At 46.8% G+C, this 24,030-nt stretch overlaps 1 protein-coding gene and 1 long non-coding RNA gene across 7 annotated transcripts in view; one reads left to right on the top strand and one right to left on the bottom strand.

Annotated features, from left to right (window-relative positions):
- LOC102162878 overlaps nt 1–24,030 on the bottom strand; it is a 381,084-nt gene that overhangs the window by 92,214 nt on the left and 264,840 nt on the right. Inside the window, exon 7 of one of the 3 annotated variants that reach the window (XR_002335931.1) lies at nt 7,425–8,930. The exons of 1 other annotated variant lie outside the window; for it this stretch is intronic. This is a non-coding gene — a long non-coding RNA (uncharacterized LOC102162878). Of the gene's footprint in view, nt 1–7,424; nt 8,931–15,326; nt 15,403–24,030 lie in introns of those variants that run through there. One more of the 3 variants, XR_002335932.1, reaches the window with a different exon arrangement.
- TNR (tenascin R) overlaps nt 1–24,030 on the top strand; it is a 424,403-nt gene that overhangs the window by 254,255 nt on the left and 146,118 nt on the right. The window lies entirely within an intron of this gene.

The following is a 24,030-nucleotide window of genomic DNA, read 5'->3' as shown; positions in this document are numbered from 1 at the left end:
GTCCATCTCTAGCTTGACAACCACTCCTCTTACATGTAATCCATGTATTCTTACACGTAATCCATAGGCCTCAGCTATCCTGAGTCCGTCATTCATGGGTTCCCCAAACATCCCACGTTAATCCAGAGGCAGCATGGTAAAATGGTTAAAAGCCAGCCTGCCTGGGTTCACATCTAACCTCAGACACTTACTCAGCATGATTCTGAGCCAAGTCATTTATCCTGTGCCTCAGTTCTCCCTCTTATAAGATGGGGATAGTAAGAGTGCTCACCAACTAGAGCAGCTATGGCAAGAATGTCAATGTCTGCAAAGTGGTTCATTCAAATAGTGCTTTGTATTCAGTAGGTGTTAGATACGTATTTCATCTTATGAAATTTTATTTCTCTCACTTTAAACGTCGTCTGTTCCAGGCAATGCTGTCACTCCCTCCTCTGGGTTCTGATTGCTCTTTGACTGAATTAGCACAGCACAGGATGTGTTTGTCTCTCTGCACTGGTCTGTGAACTCTCAAGGGCAGGCAGGGAAGGGACTCATCTTCCCCCTGGCCTGGCCCAGGGCATGTCACCATGCAGGCAATCCAAAAACAGACACTCAATCCACGAGGGAGCACTCACAAGGGCAAGGAAGGAAGAAAGGCTGCATGTAGCCAGGCCTGCGGGAGTGGATGTGATCTCAGAGTGTCACAGCCAGGAAGAGATGGCACCTGGAGCGCCACGTCCCATAGGTTTTCAACTCCGAAGCAGGAGAGATTTAGATACGTTAGAGGCAGGAGCTTGCTGAGGCTGAAATGCTTAGACACTGGGAATGGGGTGCCCAGTCCTCTAACAGTCTATCCTTTAGAAAGAGGTTGGGTTTTGCTCTGTCTGGTATCACTGAGGCATTGTCCAGATTCCATTAGGATTCCTCTGGTTTTGATGACAAAGGTGCTGCAAATGTATGCAAATGACCCTGTTTTTTTTTTTTTTTTTTTCTTTTTTGCCCGTGCGCATGCCATGGGGAAGTTCCTGGGCCAGGGATTGAACCCAAGCCATAGCAGTGACAATGCCAGATCCTTAGCCTGCTGAGCTACCAGGGAATCCCATGGCATGTGATCCCCCACAACAGAGAGCAAATGGATCACCAGCAGGTGTTGAAAGAGCTCCAGGACTTTCTAGCATTCAGTACGTAGCTAGGGGGATAAATCAAAGGTGATAAACAGGCAGCCAGAAGCCCAGCGTCAGGTACCTGTGTGTCCTGCTGGTCTGCCTGGGCCTCCCAGCTGGTGCTCAGTGGCAGTGAAGCTCTACCAAAGCCGTCCTCCCCAGGCCTGGCAGGCCGGTTGTCCGGAGGGAAAGCTCCACCATCTCTCCTTCCCCAAAAGCAAATGCAAAATCCAAGCTTGTTCACTCAGGCTGACCTTTCCAGACCACCCTGCTGCCGCAGTTCCAGCAGCACTGTCGAGCTCCACTGGGACAAGGAACTAGCTCCCACCCCAGATTAGCATTCAGGTGGAGGCCCCGGTGATGAATATTTTAATATAATGTTTACTGTTTACCCAGATGAATGGAGAGAACTTGCATCTGCCAGTGCCACCTGTGCCCATAGAACTACAGCCCAAACAGCCACATCCCCAGAGAGGCCAGCTGTGCAGATGGGGGAGGGGTGGCCTGGGGGGATGGGGGTAGTAGAGGGGAAGGAATTAGGAAGGAGAGGCCCAGACCCAGAGGTGGGAAGAGGCACATGACAGAATGAAAAGGAGGGAGGGAGAGACAGGGATGGCTGCAGATAACCAGGAAGGACTGAGGTTAGCAGGTGAGCCTCCCAGAAGAGAGGCTGCAGGTCCCAGGGCTGGGCTGAAGCTCACAGAAGTTCCTGTCAGGATGGAGGAGGGGACAGAGTGCATCTCACTCAAGTGTGCAGAGTGGCTCTTAGAGGAGTAGGTGTCTCCTTCAAGTCGGTACAGCAATTGGTGGCCACGCAGCCACATGGACCCCCTGGAGAACAGCAAATGATCTCACCTCCTACCAGGCACTGCCCCTATGCCCCAGCTTGGTCCTCAGGACCACAGGCACTAGGGCCTCAACCCCAAGCATGTCTTCTCCAGTAGAGATAAAGGGAGGGTAGTCTTGGAACCCAAGTGGGAGCTGACAATGGGAAAAGGGTCATGCATAAGCTCAGTTCAGAGTATCTGTGGTTTTGGAAGGGTCCGGAAGGGAGCTATCTGGCTAGAAAGGTAGCCATGACTTCTTCCATTAAGGTTGGGAAAGCCAGGAGTTCCCACTCTGGCACAATGGGTTAAGAATCCAGGTTGCTCATGGGCTTGGAGAACAGACTAATGGTTGCCAAGGGGGAGGGGGAGAGAGTGGGATGGACTGGGAATCTGGGATTGATAGGTGCAAACTACTGCCTTTGGCGTGGATGAGCAATGAGATCCTGCTGTGTAGCCCTGGGAACTATATCTGGTCACTTATGATGGAGCATGATGGAGGATAACGTGAGAAAAAGAATGTATATATGTATGTGTGACTAGGTCACTTTGCTGTACAGTAGAAAATTGACAGAACACTGTAAACCATCTATAATGGAAAAAAACAAAAACCATTTAAAGAAAAAAAAAAAAAGACTCCAGGTTGCAATTGCAGCTTGGATTCAATCCCTGGCCTGGGAACTTCCATATGCTATGGGTGTGGCCAAAAAAATAACTGTAAATGCCAGCCATAGGCTTTGCCTGGTGGATGAAGGCAGGGGAGCTGCTCCTAGCAAAGCAGTGGCCAGAGAGAGGCCAGGCCTCTTCAGAGGCCCAAGTCACACAGGCTCACCTCTTCCAGGCACCTGCCTGTTCAGAGGCAGATCAAGGACCACTTCTAAAACTGCCTTGGTTTTGTCTTGACTCTGTCACCTCTCTCCCTTTCTGGGGTTACACCTTACAGATTAGGGATGGATCTCTGACAGAATGTGGCTTTCTACCAGCCCTCTACCAGCAGACATTTGATTTCTACCAGCCCTCTTTCTGGTTGTATTTCTAGCCTCCCAGGAACCCCAGACCCCCTTCCTTGGAGGAGACATTGGCAAGTGTCTGGGGAAGGAGGCGGGGCAGCTATGGTGATAAGGATGAGGCTCCAGCTTTCCAATGGGGGAGAGGGGCGCAGTGGAGAATAATGTATCACCAGGGAAGTATGCCAAGTCCATTCTCTCTCCCCTCCCCCACCTCCCCCTTTTTCGTCCTCATCTCAGCCTTTCTCCTATTCCCCTGGCTCTGTGAGGGACCATCCCCCTGGTACCTGCTCTTCCTGCAGCCTGGGTCCATTCTTTTACTCCCATATCCATCCACTCCCTGAAATTCATAAAAGGCCTCGCAATATGAATTGTACTTCTGAGGGCCCATATGTAGGAACAGATTTTGTTTTTTATCTTTTCATTATAGAAAAATTTTAAAATTCATAAAAATAAGGAGAGTTGTCAAAATAAAGAGCCCCGTGTACCAATCACTCAGCTATAAAAATCACCCTCCCTCCACCTCTCTTGTTCCATCCATAACCCTCACTTCCCACACACCCCGACACCCGCATGGGATTTTTTTTTTTAAAAGAAATTCCAATCGGTCATGTTATTTCATCTATAAATATTCATGGGAGCAGTTGAACTAAAGCACTGTCTCAAGCCCCAGAAAGCAGCTCAGACCTGGGCATACCCCTGCCTCCGGGGATGAAATTCTCTGACACCCCCTCATCATTTCAGCATGTGTCGTGTATCCCATCATCCTGCCCAAAGTGTCCTTCTCAGAAAATCGTTGTTAGAAACAAATCAGTGCCCCTGCTCACGCATAGTTGCGTCTAAGGCCTTAGGCAATTTCTTGTCTTCATTCCCAGAAGAAATCACTCTGTAAGCGAGTCGCCTATCAAAAAACACACCTGCGTGCCAGATGTGCACAGCTGTATGGGAGCAACTGCCGACCCATCTGCAGAACTATCTAAACAAGGGAGACATGCAATCTGATCATCAAATGACTCTTGTAAATGAGAGTAGCACATGCAATATTCAAAAGCAACAGCCAGAACAAACCTGGGCTTTCTCCAGAGAGAACCCCCCAAATCATGCTCTTCCTAACTGCCCACCCACCCCCACACATACCCAATTTGATGAAATCTGTTTGTTCATTGAGCAGGAAAACCAACTTGGTTCTGAAAATGGTTACTGCGAGGTCTGAATGTGGGCTCTCCTTCAATGGCCATCAATGACCCTTGGCCCACAGTGAGTGACCTTCTTTTATGCAACTTTTAAATAATTCCTGGAACCAACTATCAAAAAGCTGATGATTTAAAATCTGGGTCCGGAAATTGAGACATAATTATATTGATGTTCCTGCCATGGTAGAAAGGGTATTATTTAAACTCAGGAGGTCTGGATGCGTCCACTAACTTGTATGACCCTGAGGTAATTACCGCTCTGGGGTTCTGTTTCCTCATTTGTGAAAAGGAGTAAATCATCATAATTCAGTCTCCCTCCCTGGGAAGTAGGTAAGGAAGTCAGGAGATGAAATGCTGGAATGATATTGTGAAAAGAGCAGGAAATAAATTAATTTGTGAATGTATTATGTTTATAAGAAACTCCTTAAAAAAGGAAAAAGAAAGAAAATCCTAGTTGTGGACTTTGAAAATATGTGGTTCTTTTGGTTGAAGTTAGATACATATATATACACGCATATACACGTGTGTGTGTGTGTGTGTGTGAGACTTCAACTCTTTAAGTGATGATAGACTTAAAGTTCTTAGAGAAATAAAATGATCAAGACTCTGAATGGTGAGTGTTATTAAAAACTAAACATGGTCAAGTGCAGAGGGCACCTAGCCCATGTTCAGTGGTCCCTTATGACTGTTCCAACATCAAATAATTAACAAATGACCTTGAGCTTCCGTCATTCAGGTCTCCCAGGGCAATTAAACTGTGGGGCAGGGAATGGGGCTACCTGGTCTCCGGAAGAAGCCATCATCTCTACCCTTCTCTTAACCCCTTCTAAATAAACGCCATGTACCATTCAGTTTGGCTCAGCAACCATAATTTCCATGAAGTTGGGACCAGCACATTCTCTGCACAAACCCCAAAGGGGACTAGAAATCCCCAGCTTTCGCCCAGCAAGCGACCCCATCTCACCTTCGTCTGTGGGGTGTAATAGGCATCCTTTCACGGGATGACAGAGTCCCTGGGGACCCAATGAATTGCTCAGAAGTGCAACGGGCCTTTGTGAGGAAGGTGGCAGAGAAGGACATGGTTTGGAATCCGGGAGAGTCTGGGTTGTTTCTGGCTCTTTCTAAGTAACCTTGGATTGCTCAACTTTTTTGGAGTGGCTCCACTGGCCCATATATTCAGTGGGGATAATCATATCCCTTCCTTTCACCCTCGTAGCGTTGACAGGGATCTAAAATGGATGTGAAGATGCCAACAGACAAATGAACAAGGTCCTCAGGGAACTGAAGTTCTAGGGGTGTGATACATTCACTACCACGTTGGGTGACTTTTATCTTCCCATCCTGGTAGACTTTAAATTCACTTGCAGGTTCAAATCCCATCCACTCTCAACATTCTTTTGTGCTCAGATTCCTGTTCCTTTACCCCCAAATCTCCATCCTCTTTGGTCTTTCCTTAAAAAGATGACCCTTTCTCTCCCCACCTACCCCACAACCTTTGCCCTTCTAGAGCCAGCAAATAATGTTTCCTCTTCATTCCCCTCCCATCCCTTCTGTAATCTGCCAGCTTTTCGTGGTGACAGGAGGCTTCTGGGAGTTCCATCTTCCCCCATTTCCTTGAGTGACATGTGCACTGGGCCATACCAGAGCTTCAGTGGCAGCTGGGGATCAATAATCAGTGGCCTCACCCAAGGGACTTTTTCAGAGAGAGTTGCCTGGGAAATATTTGAAGATGGACCCAGTAACAGATCCGTGCAACTTTCCAGGGTCCCTGAGGTCCCCCTGCCCAGCTCCCCCTAAATCAGTTTCCCAGCTCAGCAGAAAAACTGGGCAGGACTGTATTGAATCTATTCCCCTCCACTGCCCCTCACTGCATTCCCAAATCACATCTGGCTTCTAGCACTTTCTTCCAACCAGCATTTAATCCTCAGCGGAGATCCTTTTAAGAAATTTAATTTCATTCTCCACCCTTCTCTCCCCACCTAACTTTGCCCATAAAAAACAGTGCTGGGGATTTTCAAATTCTGACATCATATAAAAACTTCTTTGTTCTGCAAAGTACTCATTCTCAATGCCTAATCCATCTCCCAGCGCCACTCGCGGGTGATGCACTGCGTGTTCCCGGAGTTTATAGATCTCTCATTTGCTGGCTACTTCCTACAACAGCCTAGAAGTTCAGCCTTTTAAAAATCAATCTGGCTCTGTGCTTTCCTGCACCCCCACCTCACAGTTTGCACAGAATGGCAGTCTGCACTGAAGACTCTTGAAGATATTATTAGCTCTTATTTTTGGAACCACCCCCAGGCCAGCAGGAAAGTACCAGCTCCAGGCCCTCACCCAAGGCCCTCATGGAAATACTGACAGCCCTCCACACACCCAACTCCACCCTTTCTACAAGAGCATTCATTTCTGAAAATTTAGGTGGTCAGCTCAAAATCCCAAGTACCATCAGAAAGCCCTAACTAGAACCTGGTGATTCTACAAACGATCAAGAGAAATAATGCGAATGCTAATAACTAAAGTCACAATTAAAATTTATTTATTTATTTACTTTTTTGTCTTTTTGTGGCCACACCTGTGGCATATGGAGGTTCCCAGGGTAGGGGTCCAATCGGAGCTGTAGCCGCTGGCCTATGCCAGAGCCACAGCAACGCAGGATCCGAGCCACATCTGCAACCTACACCACAGCTCAGGGCAACACCGGATCCTTAACCCACCAGGGATCGAACCCACAACCTCATGGTTCTTAGTCGGATTCATTAACCACTGAGCCATGACCGGAACTCCACAATTAAAATTTATATTAAAAATGAAGATCAGGATTTTTTTTTTTTAAGAGCTCACCCCATACCAAGCATGTTGCTAAAGACTTTACCTAAATTATAACCCTCAGAAAATCTTTAGCAGTAGGTACTGTTATGACACCCATTTTTTGGATGAAGTTGAGGCACGAGGCAGTGAGCAGCCTGCTCAAGATCACACGACGAGGAATTCATGAATTTGGGGTTATGCTTAGGCTATGTGACGCCAAAGCCCGTGCGTGTGTCCATTACACTACACTGCTTTCCCGGGGTCAGTTTGAAGCAGCTAAAGCAAAAGAGCGTCTTTATCATAATCACCCTATGCGGCTGGTGGGACCAGGAGTAGGAATTGGGCCTCAGAAGCAGCTGGTGCCAGGGACATAACGGCCATCAGTGTGCTCTGGGAGCGTGGGGGAGGGGGCGCTTGCTCCCCCAGGTCACATGTCAGGGAACGCAGCTGCCACCACATGGTAGAACTTCAGGCTGAACATGCTCGATTTTCCTGGATTTAAAAATGCCCTGGGAAGGGAATGACTGGCAGGGGGACAGTCATGAAAAACCATGGCAACTCCCTCAGTAGCCACATGGGTAAGATGGAGGGAATGGGAACAGCAGTTCCCAGAGGAAGCTGGTCGGTTCCACAAGGATGAGCATAGAAAAGGATGCTGGGAAGATCTTCACATGGGCATGTCTGGAAGTGACCTTGGGTAGGTTGAATCACCTTGTGAAACCGGACACCTCCTCAGAAGGATGGTAAGGATAGCATGTTCCTCACAGAGCTGTTGTGAGGACAAAAGAAGACATTGTGTGTCAACTACTTGGCATGGTGCCTGGCACATGGTAAATACCCAATAACCATTAGCTATTACTATTATTAAGTCTGAGCCGTTGTGGGCTCACGTGCCTGGCTCAATTTTATTCCTTATAAATAAACATTATTATTCTAAATCCCTTGGCACACAAGATTCTCACATAGCAGTACTTTTTGCATTCTGGAAAAGTGGGGAAAAGAGCTAAGGGGAGACACGATGTCCCCAGAAGAGAAGCTGTTCTAGGATTACAAAGCATCTGGCAGGTGTGACGAGGAAGCTGGGTGTACATGTGTCTTTAAATGTGTCTTTCTGCGTCTCCGCCCCCTGTGTATGTCATGGCAGACCAGAGATTTGAGAGCCCTGAAATGGGCTGTGAGTTCTGCATTTCTGCCTGCCCTTCCTGTGGCCAATGCTCTGGTCTCCTCGGTCTACCACTCAGCCTCCCTGTGGCTGGCGAAGTGGATAATTCCACAGGGATCCAGAAGTCCTCAGCTATGGAGGAAAGAAAATGGAGTCCTTGCTCCCTCCGTCTTAGCCCATAAAGCCACTCACGGTTTGGGAAATCTCCAGTGCTGTTAGGAGCTCTCCCGCCTATTCCCCACCCACCCACCTCAAACTCAGTGTGTCCTGCAGTAGAGAATATTTTTTTGGTTGGCAGCTTGGGGCTGCAGGAGGGAGGCAGACACTTGGAACCCTAAATGCCAAATGCATCCATCTAATTTATTCAGACAAGTTTTCATCTGGGTATTTTCTATACTATCAAACTCTGTATCCTTCAGTGAAGACATTTGTCTTAGCTGAATAAAATCTCTTAATGGTTTAATAAAAAGCACTTAACTCAGTTTTCCTAGTTTTATGAGTGCCTTGAGGTCCTTTAGGAGAGCAAACATCTTTGCTGGGATCATTGAGGGAAACATAATTATTTTTCTGCCTCCTGATGTATTATTTTCTGGAAGGAACAGTTCCAGATGCTCGTCATATGCTCGAAAATTCTCTGAAGCTCTGTCAAAGGACAGGGATTCTCAATGAAGAACTCAGCGGTGTCCCTCCCTCCTTCCACAGTTGACCTGCCCGTCCCTTCAAAGACATCCTCTACTTCTTTATTCCTTTCTTTGCTGAAGTAGCATCTGTGCCATTATCATCGCCAATTTGTTCTGTTTGGAATAGATGGAGAAAAGAGTCTGGAGGTCAGTAAGAACCAAGTGCCAGGAGCAAAAGCCAAACAGGAAATTAGGTTAGTAGATATTTCATGAGGACAAAAACAACTGGGGAAGGGAAGGAAAGCTAGATGGAAAGAAATGGGTTAAGAGTCAGAGGGGTGGGGCGGGAAGCAGGAGAGCCAGGAAGCAGGATATGGGTGAGGGGAGTGTGAGCTGCATAGGGAGAGGGTGGAGGAGAAGAAAGGAGATGGGTCACATAGCGAAGCCAAGGTCAGGCGAGGAACCAGAGCACCACACCTGAGCACAGGTCACAGGAATGTGCACCTAGGAAGGGCAGGGGGAAAGAGGGGGCATATAGGAAGGAGAGAGAAAGATGGCAGAAGGATGCAGGAAAGAGGTAAAGAAAGCAAGGCATTCAGAGATTAGAGATGGTTAGAATGAAGAGGTTCATAGGGGCATAGACATGGTTTTCATTTTACCAATGTGTAAAGAAAGGCTTGGAGTTAAGTGACCGTTCACCTATCGGTCTGTGCTTTCATTCACTCCTTTGGTCACTGAATGAGTATTTGTGAGGCACCTTCTATGTGCTCTGCTCTGTGCTAGGCACAGGGGCACCATGTTGAACAACAACAAAAAAAAATAGAGTCCCTTGCCTCAAGGAGCTCCCAGTCCATGGGGCCTCTGGACAAGTGAACTAGCAAGGGCAGCCCAGGGGATGAGAGTTACGATAGCACAGGGCCGGGCAGCAAGGGGGCTGCCCAAGAGGCCCCTGGCAGCCATGTAGACCTGGCAGGGTAACTACAGACCCACAAGCGGGCCACCAAAGAGCCTCCGGCTTCCAGGAGTTGGGCGACAGAGCCTGAACTAGAGGCCCAGTCTCCTGGTTTCCAGCCCCTTGCAGCCAGTGGCCTCTGGGGGTTGACTGTGTCTCCCTCAAATGCCAACATTCTGACAACTCATCTCAAACCCAAGTGCAGAGGAGCAAATTCAAGCAGCCCCCTCTCCTGTATGTCAGGAACCCCTCAGTGGCTCACTGTCCCCTTCAGCTCTCCTGGTGCTAGCTTCCCATTTTATAGAATCTTAGAGAAGTTTCAGTGAGTTTGGCTCCCGTAATTAATTACCAAAAGTACAGGGGGATCGTAACTTCTTCATTTACTACATTGTTTCTATCTGGTTAATTCATTCATACATTCAGCTAATAATTATAAAGCACCAGACTAGAGAGTCACCTTCTTAGCATACCCTCTTGGTGTACATTTACTCTAATATGCTCAGGGTACAGAGTGTTAGTCTTCTTCGCTGAGTAAACTTTAATCAGCGTTTTCCTCATTAGCCTATGGTAGCATATAAGCTTATGGTTCATGCAATTCATTTTATCTTTTTAAATTTAATAAGACACAAGTCGGATGGTCATTAAGGGTCTCCTGTTGTGCGTGCAGAACTGAAAATAAACATGGATAAAATTAACTCTGGTTCATTATGTTCAGCAAGAAAAGTTTTATCCCTTCCAGTCATCATAGCAAGGACCACAAAGGCAAAGTCTGAGAAGAGCTGTTTTCATTTCCTCCCCCTTCCTGTATCCATGTGACATAAATAATGAAACGGTTAAATGGTAGGTCTCGTTAATTTGGTCATCCTGGTAGCTGATTTGGATCAGCACGGTACAGCCTAGAGGACTTCAATCCTTCATTCTTCTAAAATCTAAAGATGAAAGAAAAGAAAACTCTCTCTGCCTTTGAAGAATTTGCAGGGACATACCCAGAAGATGGACAATGACCTGACTACTTGATGTTGGTAGGTGATGTGACATCTGGGGCAGGGGTGTGGTCAGGGAGACAGAGTGTCAGGGAGGCCTCACCAAGGAGATGACTCCTGGACATTATTCAAGTGGCTCTGGTACAGAGGAAGGCCAGCGGCCACTCCCAACAGGATACACTGGGACAAGGCTTTCTGTGTAAGGGGTATACCTGCTCCCTGAGAAAAGTTCTGAGTCCTTCTAGATTCCCAGACTCCTATCTGGGTTACGAGAGTGAAGGTTTGAACTAAGGGATTAACTGGAAAATAGCTTTGTGGTTGTGCTCCAATTAGAAAAATAGACCAAGAAGCAGACACCAACATTTAGCCAATATCAACCCCCAACCATGGTCCTCTTCCTCAGAACCACGCACAAGGGCAAAAAATGATAGGGTAGGTGTTGGCTCTGATACTTCCGCTGGGGCTGGTCTCAGGTGGAACAGCACTGGTTATCTGAGAGCTGGGTCCAAGAAACAGAGACATATCCTCTGTACGTGAAAATCCCTCTGATTTAGTGAGGGAAAGGGCTTAGAGGGAAGAGGGTACCTTGAAATTCATCTCCAATTCTTATCTCCAGAATCAACCTTTAGGACAACAGAACTTTCCATGCCCCCAGGCCTTTCCTTCAAGGATTAGTACTGGCACAGATGTTGGAAAATGTTAACAGTGGCCTCTACTGTCCAGACATAGTATTACTGTATACTTAAATCTTGTCATATTCATTAGTTCGTTTGTTCATTCATTCATCCATTTTTCAGTAAATGTTTATTGAACATTTACCATATGTCAAGCTAATAAGATAATGTGATTCAAAGGGTGCTGGAATGAATGCCCCACTTCCTTTTCCCTAACCTCTAATTTTCTCTCTCACTGGTCTGGCCATAAAGCCAAAAATTGCAAATTTCTCTCTCCTTAGTATTTAAGGCATTGTAGTTCACTGTGAAAATGCAGAAGGGTTTTGGCTTAAGATAATATATTACTCCTTGGTAGTCATTAACACTTTAGCAGAAATTAGTTTATCCTATCAGGAAGAAGCATCTTTAGGGTGAGTAAATACAGACTATAAGTGTGGATTAATAAAAAGATAAGAAGTGGTCTGGGATTTGCTCCTAGAAAGTGTAATGCAATGAGACCCAAAGGGCCAGAAAAAGAAAACTGAGGGCATTAGGCACCTGGAGAAAAGAGGGAGGTCAGAGAAAAGCAGTGTAACTAGTGCCTTTGGGGGAGGAGTTCTTGGTCCAAATCTGGCCTCTCTTCCTTACTAGCACTGGATCTCAGGTGAGCTTACGAACCTGGCTAAACCTCCCCCCAAATTCCTCATATAGCCTTATGGGAATTAATTACATGTGTAAAGTATTTAGCACAGTGACAAGCACTGAGTAAGTATTCAGCAAACATCAGTCATTATGATTCGATTGTGACTAGAGAGGAGGATGAAGGAGGCTGTGGAGGCAGGGGGAACAAATGACTGCTCACAGTTTTGGGGTTTTTTTTGTTTTTTGCTTTTTAGGGCTGCACCCATGGCATATGGAGGTTCCCAGGCTAGGGGTTGAATCGGAGCTGTTGCTGCCAGCCCACGCCACAGCCACAGCAACGCTGGATCTGAGCCATGTCTGCAACCTACACCGCAGCTCATGGCAATGCAGGATCCTTAAACCACTGAGCGAGGCCAGGGATTGAACCTGAAACCTCATGGTTCCTAGTTGGGATAGTTGACCGCTGAGCCACGATGGGAACTCCTCACAGTTTTGACTAAGTCCAGGCCTTCCTTCTACCCATCACATTCTTAGGGCAGATATCCTTTAAGGAGCACAGCCCCAGGGAACGTTTCAGTGCCTGACCTTGCAGCTGGAGAGTAGGGCCAAGGATCAGAACTGCAGAATTAGTCCTGGGGTCCCTACAGCCACAGCAGTCCTGTGGCTGATGTGAGGAGTCTGAGAGAGAGTCTTCATGGAGACTTTATCAGAACTGAGCACACGTGGGTAGACGGGTCCCTGTGGCCAGTCCTGGCCCCTCCTCCTCCTGCCCCTTCTCCTACATGGCCAGTGTCACCACTTGTCACTGATCTTTCTGAGGAACATGAAGATAGGAGCTACTTCCTGGAGGTCTCAAAGGCCTTAACTTTTTTCTTGAATCTGCACACAATTCTACTCACGGAGGTTTGAAGTAGATCTGTCCATGGTTATGCATCTTCCAAAATTAGCACATCTCATTAGCTTGGCTCAGAAGTATGAGGAAAATGCAGCTCCCTGCAGCAGCTAAGAGGGTTTTCCAAGGAACCGACCAGCCACAAAGCAAATCAGAGGGACGCCATAAGGTCCTTAGAAGTCACATCTCAGAATGGGGGCTCGGAGCTCAGTGAGTCAGTAGGCAGTGAGAACCCAACCTGTGCTATTATTATGATTGGCATTGAGGGTGGTATGTGGGGCTAAATGGAACCAACCTCAGAGGGCTGATTGCCAAGTCCAACCCACAGACCTACATACAACAGGAGCTGACAGTTCCCCCCCCGCCCCCCAAGAGCTTAGAGAGACGGGGGTGCCGACCTTGAGGTACCAGGTCACCAAGATGGAAAGTTGCGGGAGGAGAATAAAATGAAGACCCCTCTACCCATGTAAAGAGTCCCCATGTGTGTAGCTTAATCGCCTAACAAGAGATCAAAGCAAGATGGGCTCCAGCCTGAGATACTGACTTGTGGGTGAAGGGGAACCTCATCAGCGGGTATCCCCAGGCGCCTTCTAAATGAACACCAGTCCAGTGCCAGGAAAAGAACTGCCCCAAATTCCTCAAGAAAACCAAGGAGTTATACAGCCACCTCCCCCAAATCTGCGAGACTGGCCTCCGAGGGTATGTCCTGGAATTCATGCCCTTAGGACACAGAGGAACAACTGCACCATCACTGGGGAGGGCATCTTTTCTATTGCAAACAGGGGCGGTCGGGGAATCAGAGAGTCAACATGGGGCAAACTCCTGCTAGTGGCTGATTATCTGGAGTTTGAAGTGCAATTCTACCTTGCGTCCTCACGTGTAATCTTGAACAAAAATTTTTTTTTAACTTTTCTGAACTTAATTTTCTTACCTGTAAAATGGGGATCACAGTATCAAGCTACAATTGTGAAGATAATATAATATAATATTCCTAAGAAGAGCCTGGGTACAAGATAAATGCTCCAAGTACAAGGCTAAAATAACCCTTATGCCCCAGGATTTACTAGCCTCCAACCATAGTGTGGAGTCCCATTTCCTTTTTATGTCTGCATTTGTATAGTATGAGCCCCAGTGGCCTAATTGCCAATGGTCATAAGGAGAATTTAACAAGAGGATACTGATGGCTTAAGCACAATTCCTGGAGAAACAAGAGTAGGTCCTGCTAGAGGGAGGTGGCCATGTAGCCCTGTACCAACAAAGTCCCTTGATGTCCTTTGCCACAGTTGTGCAGGGGGTGGGGAGGTGGTACTTCGAGCCAGGGTTGCTGTGCTTCTATCTTTTCTTGAATCATCAACTCTAGTGGCTGCTTGAAGAAAAGTGTTGTTTGTTTTTCTTTTCTTTCTTTCTTTCTTTTTAATGGAGGGTGCATAAGTGTCCCCAAAGGATGCTGGTCTGGATGGAATTAGTTCACAGACACCAACCTGAACCCCAGGGTTGGCTCTACTCTACTTCTTGAGCCACACCAGAAAGGTAACTGAATGTTTACAAAGTGCAGAAATAGGTGGAGAAACTGAGGCATGGAGCAGTTAAGTGACTAGGGCAAGGTCAGACCATGAAGCAGTGTCTGCACAGGACCCCGTTTCTGCTCACTCTTGTAGTCTGCTTTCTTCCTAAACTCACACAACTGAGTCCTGCCTACTCCACACCCCCCTCTTCTCTTCCGCTCATATTCCTGTCGCTCCATGTGGACAAAGTACGCACCCGTCTTGAAGTTGGTGCAAGTTTTCTCACCCGAAGCTGTGTAGGACTACATGTATAAATTAAACTGGGAGCTTCCAATTATCCACTCTAAAGAGAATTGCCAATGAAGTGAAAAATCCAAGAGAGCAATTACACATAATCCCAAATGGTTTATTTTTAGTGTGAGAACGAAAGCTGTGGCCCTCTGTTTGCAGTGCATTTCATTTCTCTATTATGCCTTGCGATCACTAATACTCAAGTGAATTTGCATTCTTTGAGCACCCAGCAAGTGACAGCGTAGGCGGCAAGCCACCCAGAAGCATGCTGGGTGGCAGAGGAAGCCAGCTGGAGATTAAACACTTGCTCTGCAAAGATCGGCACTTAAATGGCCCATCCCCACCACCGGGGATGGTCAAGGCCAAGGGACCCACAGCAGGAGGGAGAGAAACACACGGGGAGATGGAGGGGATGGGTAACTTCTAAAGGTTCTTTCCAACCCCCTGTTTATGTAAGAAGGCGCTGTGTGCTGTTATGAGTGTACCTCAATTAGTACACCCTTCACTTAATGTCCTCCAAATACTTCCCTCTCTTGCTTCAGATCCTCGAAGCCCTGACTGGCCTTTTCCAATTCTCAAGCCAGCAGCATCTCTCTGGGTCTTGTATCTGTATGATTTCCAGTATGTTGGGCTTGTCTGTTTTCATTAGACGCTGCTCGCCACGGGGCAGGGAGCCGGATCCCCACGCATCAGCAAAGCGCTGCATTATGTCCGGCGCTTTATAAACACTACAAACAGACAAGAAATTGGCTAATGCCTGAGATAAGCAGTTGACACAAACCTCCACATGTAGATGGCATCGCGACAAGAAGTAAAATCACCTCCATGTGGGGTTATAGGAAGCGCTCTCTTCAAAAAGATAAATGTTACAACCTAGAAAATTTCATCAGCAGAACTATTCTAAGCAGGTTCCTCTGAGTATGTGTGGAACATATGAAAATGGCATATCTTCTTTGACGCCGGAGTTAGAAAAGAAAATGTTATTAGCGGGAATGACATATGTGAGCTTCGCTGTGAATAAATATACAATGTCTATGTATATACATTATATGCATAATAATAACACCTCAAATCTATATGGTGTTTTTCTTCCCAGGAACTAAAAATGATCCATGGTTATTATTATCTCATTTATCCTTGCAGATTTTTTTCACTTATATTTTGCTAGCATATTACCAAAATATAGACATATTTAAGAGTCATTTTTCTGGCACCCTTTTCCTATCCAGGCCTACCTTTCATTACACTCTCCTTAAAATGGAGTTAGGGGAAGGAGCATAATCCCATTATAGGATCTGGCAGTTTCTTCATAGGCCTAGAGAGCAGAGGCCTGCTTCCTGCTGTGACGCGTCTCTAAAGACCAACAGGCCTGAGTTTCCTCCCCCCACCCCCGAACCCGAGCTTCCACAGAGTTCAAGCTCCCAAAAGGCTCACCATTTGGGGTTCAAGGAGAATATCAGGTGAGATGCCTCTATTACTTGACAAGAATTGCACATGGAACTGTTATGACCTGCTAATGCTTCTGCAAAAATTATTTACCAGATCAGTGGAATTCACTTTACAACAAGGGATGGTTGAGTAGAGACGACTGGTTTTTTGCTTGGGAGATGCGGCTCTGGGTGGCTAGGGGGGGCAGTGTGGGGTGTGAATTGTTTCAGCCACCTTCAAAGCGGGGAGGCTGAGGGCGCACACTTCCAAGGCAGGCCTTGGGATGCTGGGGAGCCCGGACGAGGGCTTCAGGGGATGAGGACCACCCACACCAGCTATCGAGCGGGTCAGCCCAAAACAAAACCTAATCTTTACCCTGCTCTGAGCTAGGAAAGCACTCCTGCCATTCACTGTCTACTTGGTCCTCCGGGCAGTCTTATAAATCAGACCATTGTACAGATGTGTAAACTGATGCTCAGAGAGAGTGTGGTTTTCTGGAGATATCCCTGTCCTGTCAACGTGGCTCATAATAGCCTGCTCCTAAACTCTGGGAGGTAGTTAAACGGTCACCAAGGATTCTTGCCTATGGTCCCAGACATCTAAAGATGGTGAGGAGGAGAACATGTCAGTTACCATGCCTAGGTGTACTGGTAGATTTATGGCCCTCGGGCTGACAACTGACATGGCATCCCTTTGATTCTGCCACTTGCGCCATATGGGATCATCCTGGGCAGCTCTCTTTCTCCTCTCAGAGCTCTTTACTCCATTGACTCTAATGTCCCCCTGTGACTGCAGAGCTAGCTTGCTTCTTACAAGACCATTTTATTTATAGCAGTGTGTATATGTTAATCCCATAATCCCAACCTCCTAACTTATTCTCCCCACCGGGGACCTTTCCCCTTTGGTAACCCTAAGTTTGTTTTCGAAATTTGTGAGTCTATTTCTGTTTTGTAAATACGTTCATTTCCATCATTTTTTTTTTTAAGATTCCACATATACACATTACTATATATAAAGTAATCCACAAGGACTACTGTACAGCACAGGAAACTCTACTCAATATTCTCCAATAACCTATATGGGGAAAGAATCTGAAAAAGAATGGCTCTATGTATATGTATAACTGAGCCACTTTGCTGTACACCTGAAACTAACACAACATGGTAAGTCCACTATACTCCAGCATAAAATAAAAATTAAATTAAAAAAATTAAAATAACATTTTAGTATAAGACTACTGAAGTTTTGAGGGGGCATCCAGATATTCTGGACTAAATAACAGTTTTAGTCCTTAGATGATTTCAAATTCCTAATTACTTCTTGAATTCTTACATTTATTTATTGGTAGTAAGCTGGATAGAAACAAGTTTTCTTTTATGATCCAGGACAAGAGCAGCATGATTCAGGAGTCCTGAATTCTATTTGGAGAGTAATTAGGGATACTTTCCTGAAGGAGGCCATCTGGACTTTGGAGGATGAGCATAAATTCACCACGTTAAAGAAAAAAGAAGGAAAAGGGTATTCCAGGGCGCAAAGTGTGCACAGGGCAGAGCGTGTACAAGGGCACAGCAGCATCAACCCAGAACCACATGTTCCTAGGACTGTAAGCACTCCGCATTTGTGTAACATAAACTGTGAATAATAGGAGATGATGCGAACTAAAGCCAGAGAAGTACACCAAGGATCAGATTATAAAAGACTCCTTTGATAAACAACAAGGTCCTACTGTAGAGCACAGGGAACTCTATTCAATATCCTATAATAATGGGAAAGCATATAAAAAGAATATGTATGTATAACTGAATCACTTTGTTGTATAGCAGAAATTAACACAACATTGTAAATCAATGGTCCTTAAACAGAGTACATTGAAAGACCTTTTTGGGGGTGTGCCAAAGAGCATGATTTTATCCCTCTTGCCCCTGAAAAGCTAGCATAATTTACAACCCTTAGCATAGCATCTCCTGAAATTCCTTAGCCAACTCACCAGCAGGCCCACACCTCCTCCCCAAGCTTTTAGGACACAGAGATGAATAAATACAAGTAGAAATGTGCCATGATTTTAAAAAAATTGTTGCTTTGGCAGAATGGTGAGAAATGGAGGGAGAAGATGTTAGGGGCAAGGAGATTTGAAAGCAAAGGTTGGGGAAGTCTGGATGCGTTGGTGAGAATCTAAAGGAAAACTGAGCCAGGAGATTGGGGGGTGGGGGATCAGGGGATACTGAGGCGGCAGATAGGACTTGGTGGCTTGGAGAGAAAGGGCTCGACCCCTGGTGGCACCTTGTTCTGCTGCTGCAAGAGCAGCTGCTGCCATGGACCTCCTCTCATGTTGAGCCCAAACCACTCATTTAACAAACACAGCACACCCTCCGTGTGTCTGGCGCTGCTCTAAGCATGGAAAACAGGTTAACTAACTTCATCCTCACAGCAACCTATGAGGTAGGGAACTATTGTTATCCCACTTCACACATGGAAGCTCTGAAGCATGGAGAGGTCGCATAGCTAGTGTGTGGTGAAGCTAGGGTTCTAGGTCTGTGCTTTTAACAACTATGCTAAGCCCTCTCGCAGTTCACTCAGTCACTCACATTCAGCCAGGATTAAGCGAGCATCTGTCTACCCACCTATCTACGAAACGCTTTACCCACTGTTGTAAGCACAGTCACCTCGTGCCGCATGTTCTAAGTGGTGCAGGCATTTAAAGACAGAGATCGCCACTACTACCAACACCCTCATTCTCTGTTTTCCAGAAGTTTCCAGGGGTTCCCATGCTCAGTCCCGGGCTGCCCTGTCATGCCCTTAGGTCGTCTTCTTCTTCTCTTCCTCCTCCCCCTCCCTCTCCTCCTTCTTCCTCTTCTTCCACTGCTCTGATCTCAGGCTGTGGGTCTTATATTCATTTGCCAGGGCTGCCATAGCAAAATACCACGGATTTCTGTTGTGTTTAAACAACAGAAATCTATTTTCTCATGATGTGGAGGCTGGAGGCCCAAGATTGTGGTGGCATCAGGGTCAGTTTCCTCTGAGGCTCTCTTCTTGGCTTGTGGATGGCTGCTGTTTCACATGGAATAGAGCTGATTTACAATGCCGGTAGTGTCCCCTGTGTGTCCTAATCTCCTCTTCCTATAAGGAGGACACTAGTCAGATTGGATTAGTGCATATATATCAGTTCATTTTAACTTAATCTCTTCTTTAAAGAGCTTATTTTTAAACATGGTCACATTCTGAAGAACCTCGGGTTAGGACTTCAACATACCAATTTTGAAGGGACACAAAACAAGCTGTAACAGGACTCTTGCCCATCGTCTCCAACTACCTGGTTCATAGATCAACCTTCTCCCAAAAACACTCGCCTTTGGAAAGACATCATATTACAGAAAGAAAGTGAATGAAATGAAAACCTATGCACATAGCATGGACCTTTCCAGAAATGAGGAATTTGAGCACGCACGCACACGCGAGTGTGCGTGTGTGTGATTCCTAAAATGACATCCTTCTGCCTCCTTCCCACAGTGGCTTGTGCTTTGACAGCTCAAGGGGAGGCAATAGTGATAAAAGCACACAGGCTAGCCATGAATCTTCTCATTTTAATGCACTTCATTAAAACCAGCATTTTTATTACAAAGACCTGCCAAAGTGAATATTAGACAGAAATGCATGTTAAGCTGCCATTGATCTTTTGGGGTAGAGTGTACATTAAAGAGTGTATTTCTCAGTCTGTTAGCCGCTCACACATAAAAGGGAAGAAGAATCAAAGGTAACGTGCTTCAGTCTTATTGCCACAGCATCGCTATGGCTACCCAGTGGGGGTGAGTGGGCAGAATCAGGCAAGGGGCTAGTGGCACCCACATCTCATTTCCAAAGGTGTTTAGGCATTTGGGACTTGGCTGTCTTCTCTCCTCACCCAACTGGCCTTCCGTCACAACTTGGAAGTCACCGCCAATTTACTGGGTCCCCTTTTCATCCCAGAGCATCTCATCCCCAAGGGAGGGTCTGAGATGTTCCTTTTCTTAGGAACAACCATTCAGCTAGAAGAACAGGATAATGTTTCTCCCTTGTGTTTCTTCATCAAGGAGACATTGTAATTCAAGAAGAGGGCCGGGGGCATCTTCGAGGTCTGCTAGTGATCAGCATGTGCGTGTGCCTGCATGTTTACGCTACCACGTCGACAAGAACAGAAACCAGATGTTTAACGGGAAGAGGAGGAAAACACATTTGGCAGCTGGGAAAGAAGGTTTATGAAGAAATCGTGTGTCTGGGGTTTACTGGACCCTGAGATGGAGTCAGTCCTTGTCTGCACAGAGTCGGACAATCCTCACTATGATTTCTGTCTGCTGAAATACAACAATTCGAGAGAAGGGAGTGGAGCTTAATGCTAGGAACTAATCCTGCCAGAAAAACAGTTTCTCCCAGGACCACCACATATTGTAAAACAGTCCCTTCGCCCATCACTACTATATTCCCCACTTCCACTCCAGACCCTTTTATCCTTCCATCCCATCTTTTTTTTTTTTTTTTTTTTTTTTTTTTTTGCTATTTCTTGGGCCGCTCTCGCAGCATATGGAGGTTCCCAGGCTAGGGGTCGAATTGGAGCTGTAGCCACCGGCCTACGCCAGAGCCACAGCAACGCGGGATCCGAGCCGCGTCTGCAACCTACACCACAGCTCATGGCAACCCCGGATCGTTAACCCACTGAGCAAGGGCAGGGACTGAACCCGCAACCTCATGGTTCCTAGTTGGATTCGTTAACCACTGCGCCACGACGGGAACTCCCTTCCATCCCATCTTAACTTCTACATCAGCGTAACCTTCCAAAGCTAGAGGTCCTTGATCCTCAAGCACAAATAGAGTCTGTGACCTGGAACCCTATGGAGGCGCCCAACTGCTGGTTTAGGAGAGAAGATGGCAGGTTTGACTCCTCATCGGCTAAGCCAATGATGGTAAATGTTAGACAATTCAAGAGAGATTCAAGTACCCAAAAGGGACCCAGACAACCAGAGACCCCCATCCTCCAAGATGTCACCCCTTCCTAGCTTAACAGCTCTGCCAGTCATTGCAAATCACCATACAGCACCAATGATTAATATTGCAACTAGTACAGCCTGACAGGATCCCTGCTTCTGTCAAGGACCCCCCAATAAAGAATTTGACAAGTTGGGAAGCAACAAGTACAGAGACGAGAAGGGAAGGACATGAGTGAGTTTATTACTCAGAGTGATGTGTTCACTTCGGTCCTGTCATGACTCATAAGACAGTTCTTCTGTTTCACTAATTGCAGTGTGTTTCTTGCTCTTCTCTCTCTGTTGTCTAATTTAGCTGTGACTTAGCTGTGAGCTTTCTGTTCTCAACAGTACAGACAGGCTTCTCCCTTCTACCCTGCCTGCACCCCCGCAGGGTAGGCCCCACATTCACTGGTCATGTCCAACCAGCACCGCTGTAGGTCTATCAGACTCAATAAGTCCAAAACACAGCTCAGTGATTTCTTCAGCAAGTGCTCTGCTTTCCGAATTCTCTATTAGTCAATAATAACCTCCAAACTGAAGGCCATTTTGACTCCTCCCTTAGGCCTGTTTTTGGCCCATTTTATTTCCTGAAAATGTCTCTTGTCTCTTCCCTTCTTCCCACCCCAACTTCAACCCTCCATTTTTGACCTTCAGTGACTGTCACCTGCACTGGCTGCAGCAAGAGCCACCCAGCCAGCTGCTGTGTCTCCAGCTGCCCCAGGCCAGCCTCCACACACTGCCAGACCCGTGGCGCCTTCTTAATGAGAGCTCTTTAACAGTTCCCCTTTACCACTAAAAAAAGTCCACCATGGAGTTCCTGTCATGGCTCAGTGCTTAACGAACCCAACTAGTATCCATGAGGACACTGGTTCAATCCCTGGCCTTGCTCAGAGGGTTGAGGATCTGGTGTTACACGAGCTGTGGTGTAGGTCATAGACGTGGTTTGGCTGTGGCTTAGGCCTGCAGCTACAGCTCCAATTCAACCCCTAGCTGGAGAACATCCATATGCCGAGGGTGAGGCCCTAAAAAGACAAAGGATCAAAAGAAACCCAGTCCACTTGCTCACCTCCATGGTCTTTCTGCTGGCAGCCCGGCTGGCCTCACCTACTTCTGCCCCGACTTAGCCTCATGCTCTACCCACAGAGGCTCCAAGCATACCTCTTGTGACTTGGCTCCTGCCTACCCCTCTGCCTGGAATGCCCCTTTCTTTGGCCGCTCCTGTTCCTACTTAAGACTGAACATAAGTATCTCTTCATCCTCCTGGAAGCTTTCTCAGACTCCCCTCGGCTCCACGTCCTCACACTGGATTAATCCCACCTCCTCTGTATTTCCATAATCTCTTTGGCATGTCACTGCTGTTGCATGTGCCAAAATATCCTACCCTCCGTGGGATCAGGAGCCGTGTTGTGCATGATAGGAACTCAACAAATGTGGGATCAATGAGCATGTTGTGTTAAAGGAACATCTAACGGTAAAGGGAATAAACACTGCCACATGCCAGACACTCTGTAGGCAGCACCTCAATGAAGCATCACATGAACTCCACGCACCAAGTATGTTGCCCTCATCCATATACCATGGAGGAAACTAAGGCTCAGAGAGGATAAGTAACTGGCTCAGAGATGACCAGAAGGGATTCAAACCCATATCTACACTTCCGTAACCATGCCCTTCCCTTCTGACCTGCAGAAGCAAGCTCCTTAACTCTCAGAAGGTCTCCAGGAAGGCAGGCAGGGAGACCAACTTCCTGGAGCTCAAGACTTGCTGTCCTGCTCCATTCGCTCCTGCTGCTCTGCCAGCCTCCTCTCCTGGCTCTGCTAGTCTGCAGGCACAGAGCTGGGCTTCCTCGGCTGCCATATCACATTGCAAGACTTCTATCTAATTTGCCGTTCCCTCTCTCCCTAAGGACACATTTATGTTAGTACTTTAAAGGCAAGCTTCTTGCGATGAAGCAAGCACGAATCCATTTTTCACTGGCATTCACATTATGGGAAATGCGGTGCTTTATATATTAACGAGTAATTTTCTTGGCCTAATGCAGTTGGAAATTCAATAAATGTCGTTTAAGCCCAATTTTCCCACTTGTAGGTCAGAGAGTAGCCTCTTGGGGGTGGGGAGAAAGTTCCCACATATTTCCTTGTCCTCCTCCCTGCCCTCATACCCACCATCCCCGTCTGTAGGTTCAGTATGACCATCACTACCAGCCAGCATGGCTGAAGACCCAAGCACCATGGGCCAAGGGGACCTCAAGGGCCACCATGTCTTTCCTCTTCACCTCCAAACTCATGGCTGTCTCTTGATGTCTGCCTGTGGCCAGGCCCTTCAAGCATCTCTCCAATGGGCTGAAGTTCCACCCTGAGAAAGATCATGCCTCTGAGTTAAGCATTGCCTAACTCACCCCTTCTCTTTTAGAATGAAAATGCTCTGTTAAGTCCTTCAGTTCTTTGAGTTCATTGTTTGATTTTGAGAACCAGGTCAATTTGTGGTTTGACCTTGGGTTTGAAAGGGTTAAGGAAAATGAACAGGCAGAGGCGAACACTCTGCCTTTGAGGTTCTTCCAAGGCTGACCCTCTGGCAGGGAGGAGCTGGGCTGGGGTGGTGGGGGCGGGGGGGCAGGCAGAACAGGAAGCTGCCTCTGGCCCCACACTGGGAGAGAGTAGACATCACCTTTGGGCAGGACATATTTTCCCAGCTCTGAGCACAGGACCCTGGGACATTTAGGAAAATGGGTCTAGGTCTGCTCTCTGCATTGAATAATAACTCAGTAAAATCTCAATTAAAACCGAGTCATAAATCACATTTAATGTTGCCCTGATGGGTTGAATCTAATATGCCAGGACTATTAATCATCTGCCAGGCCCTGGAATCCCAGCTTCCATCTTCTGAGGATTCAAGGGTTAAGGGCTTTTTCTCCCTCCTCTGTCATCACTT

Source organism: Sus scrofa, chromosome 9 (genome assembly GCF_000003025.6).
Source record: "Sus scrofa isolate TJ Tabasco breed Duroc chromosome 9, Sscrofa11.1, whole genome shotgun sequence".
Lineage (NCBI taxonomy): Eukaryota > Metazoa > Chordata > Mammalia > Artiodactyla > Suidae > Sus > Sus scrofa.
This window is presented reverse-complemented; position numbering and strand designations above follow the sequence as displayed.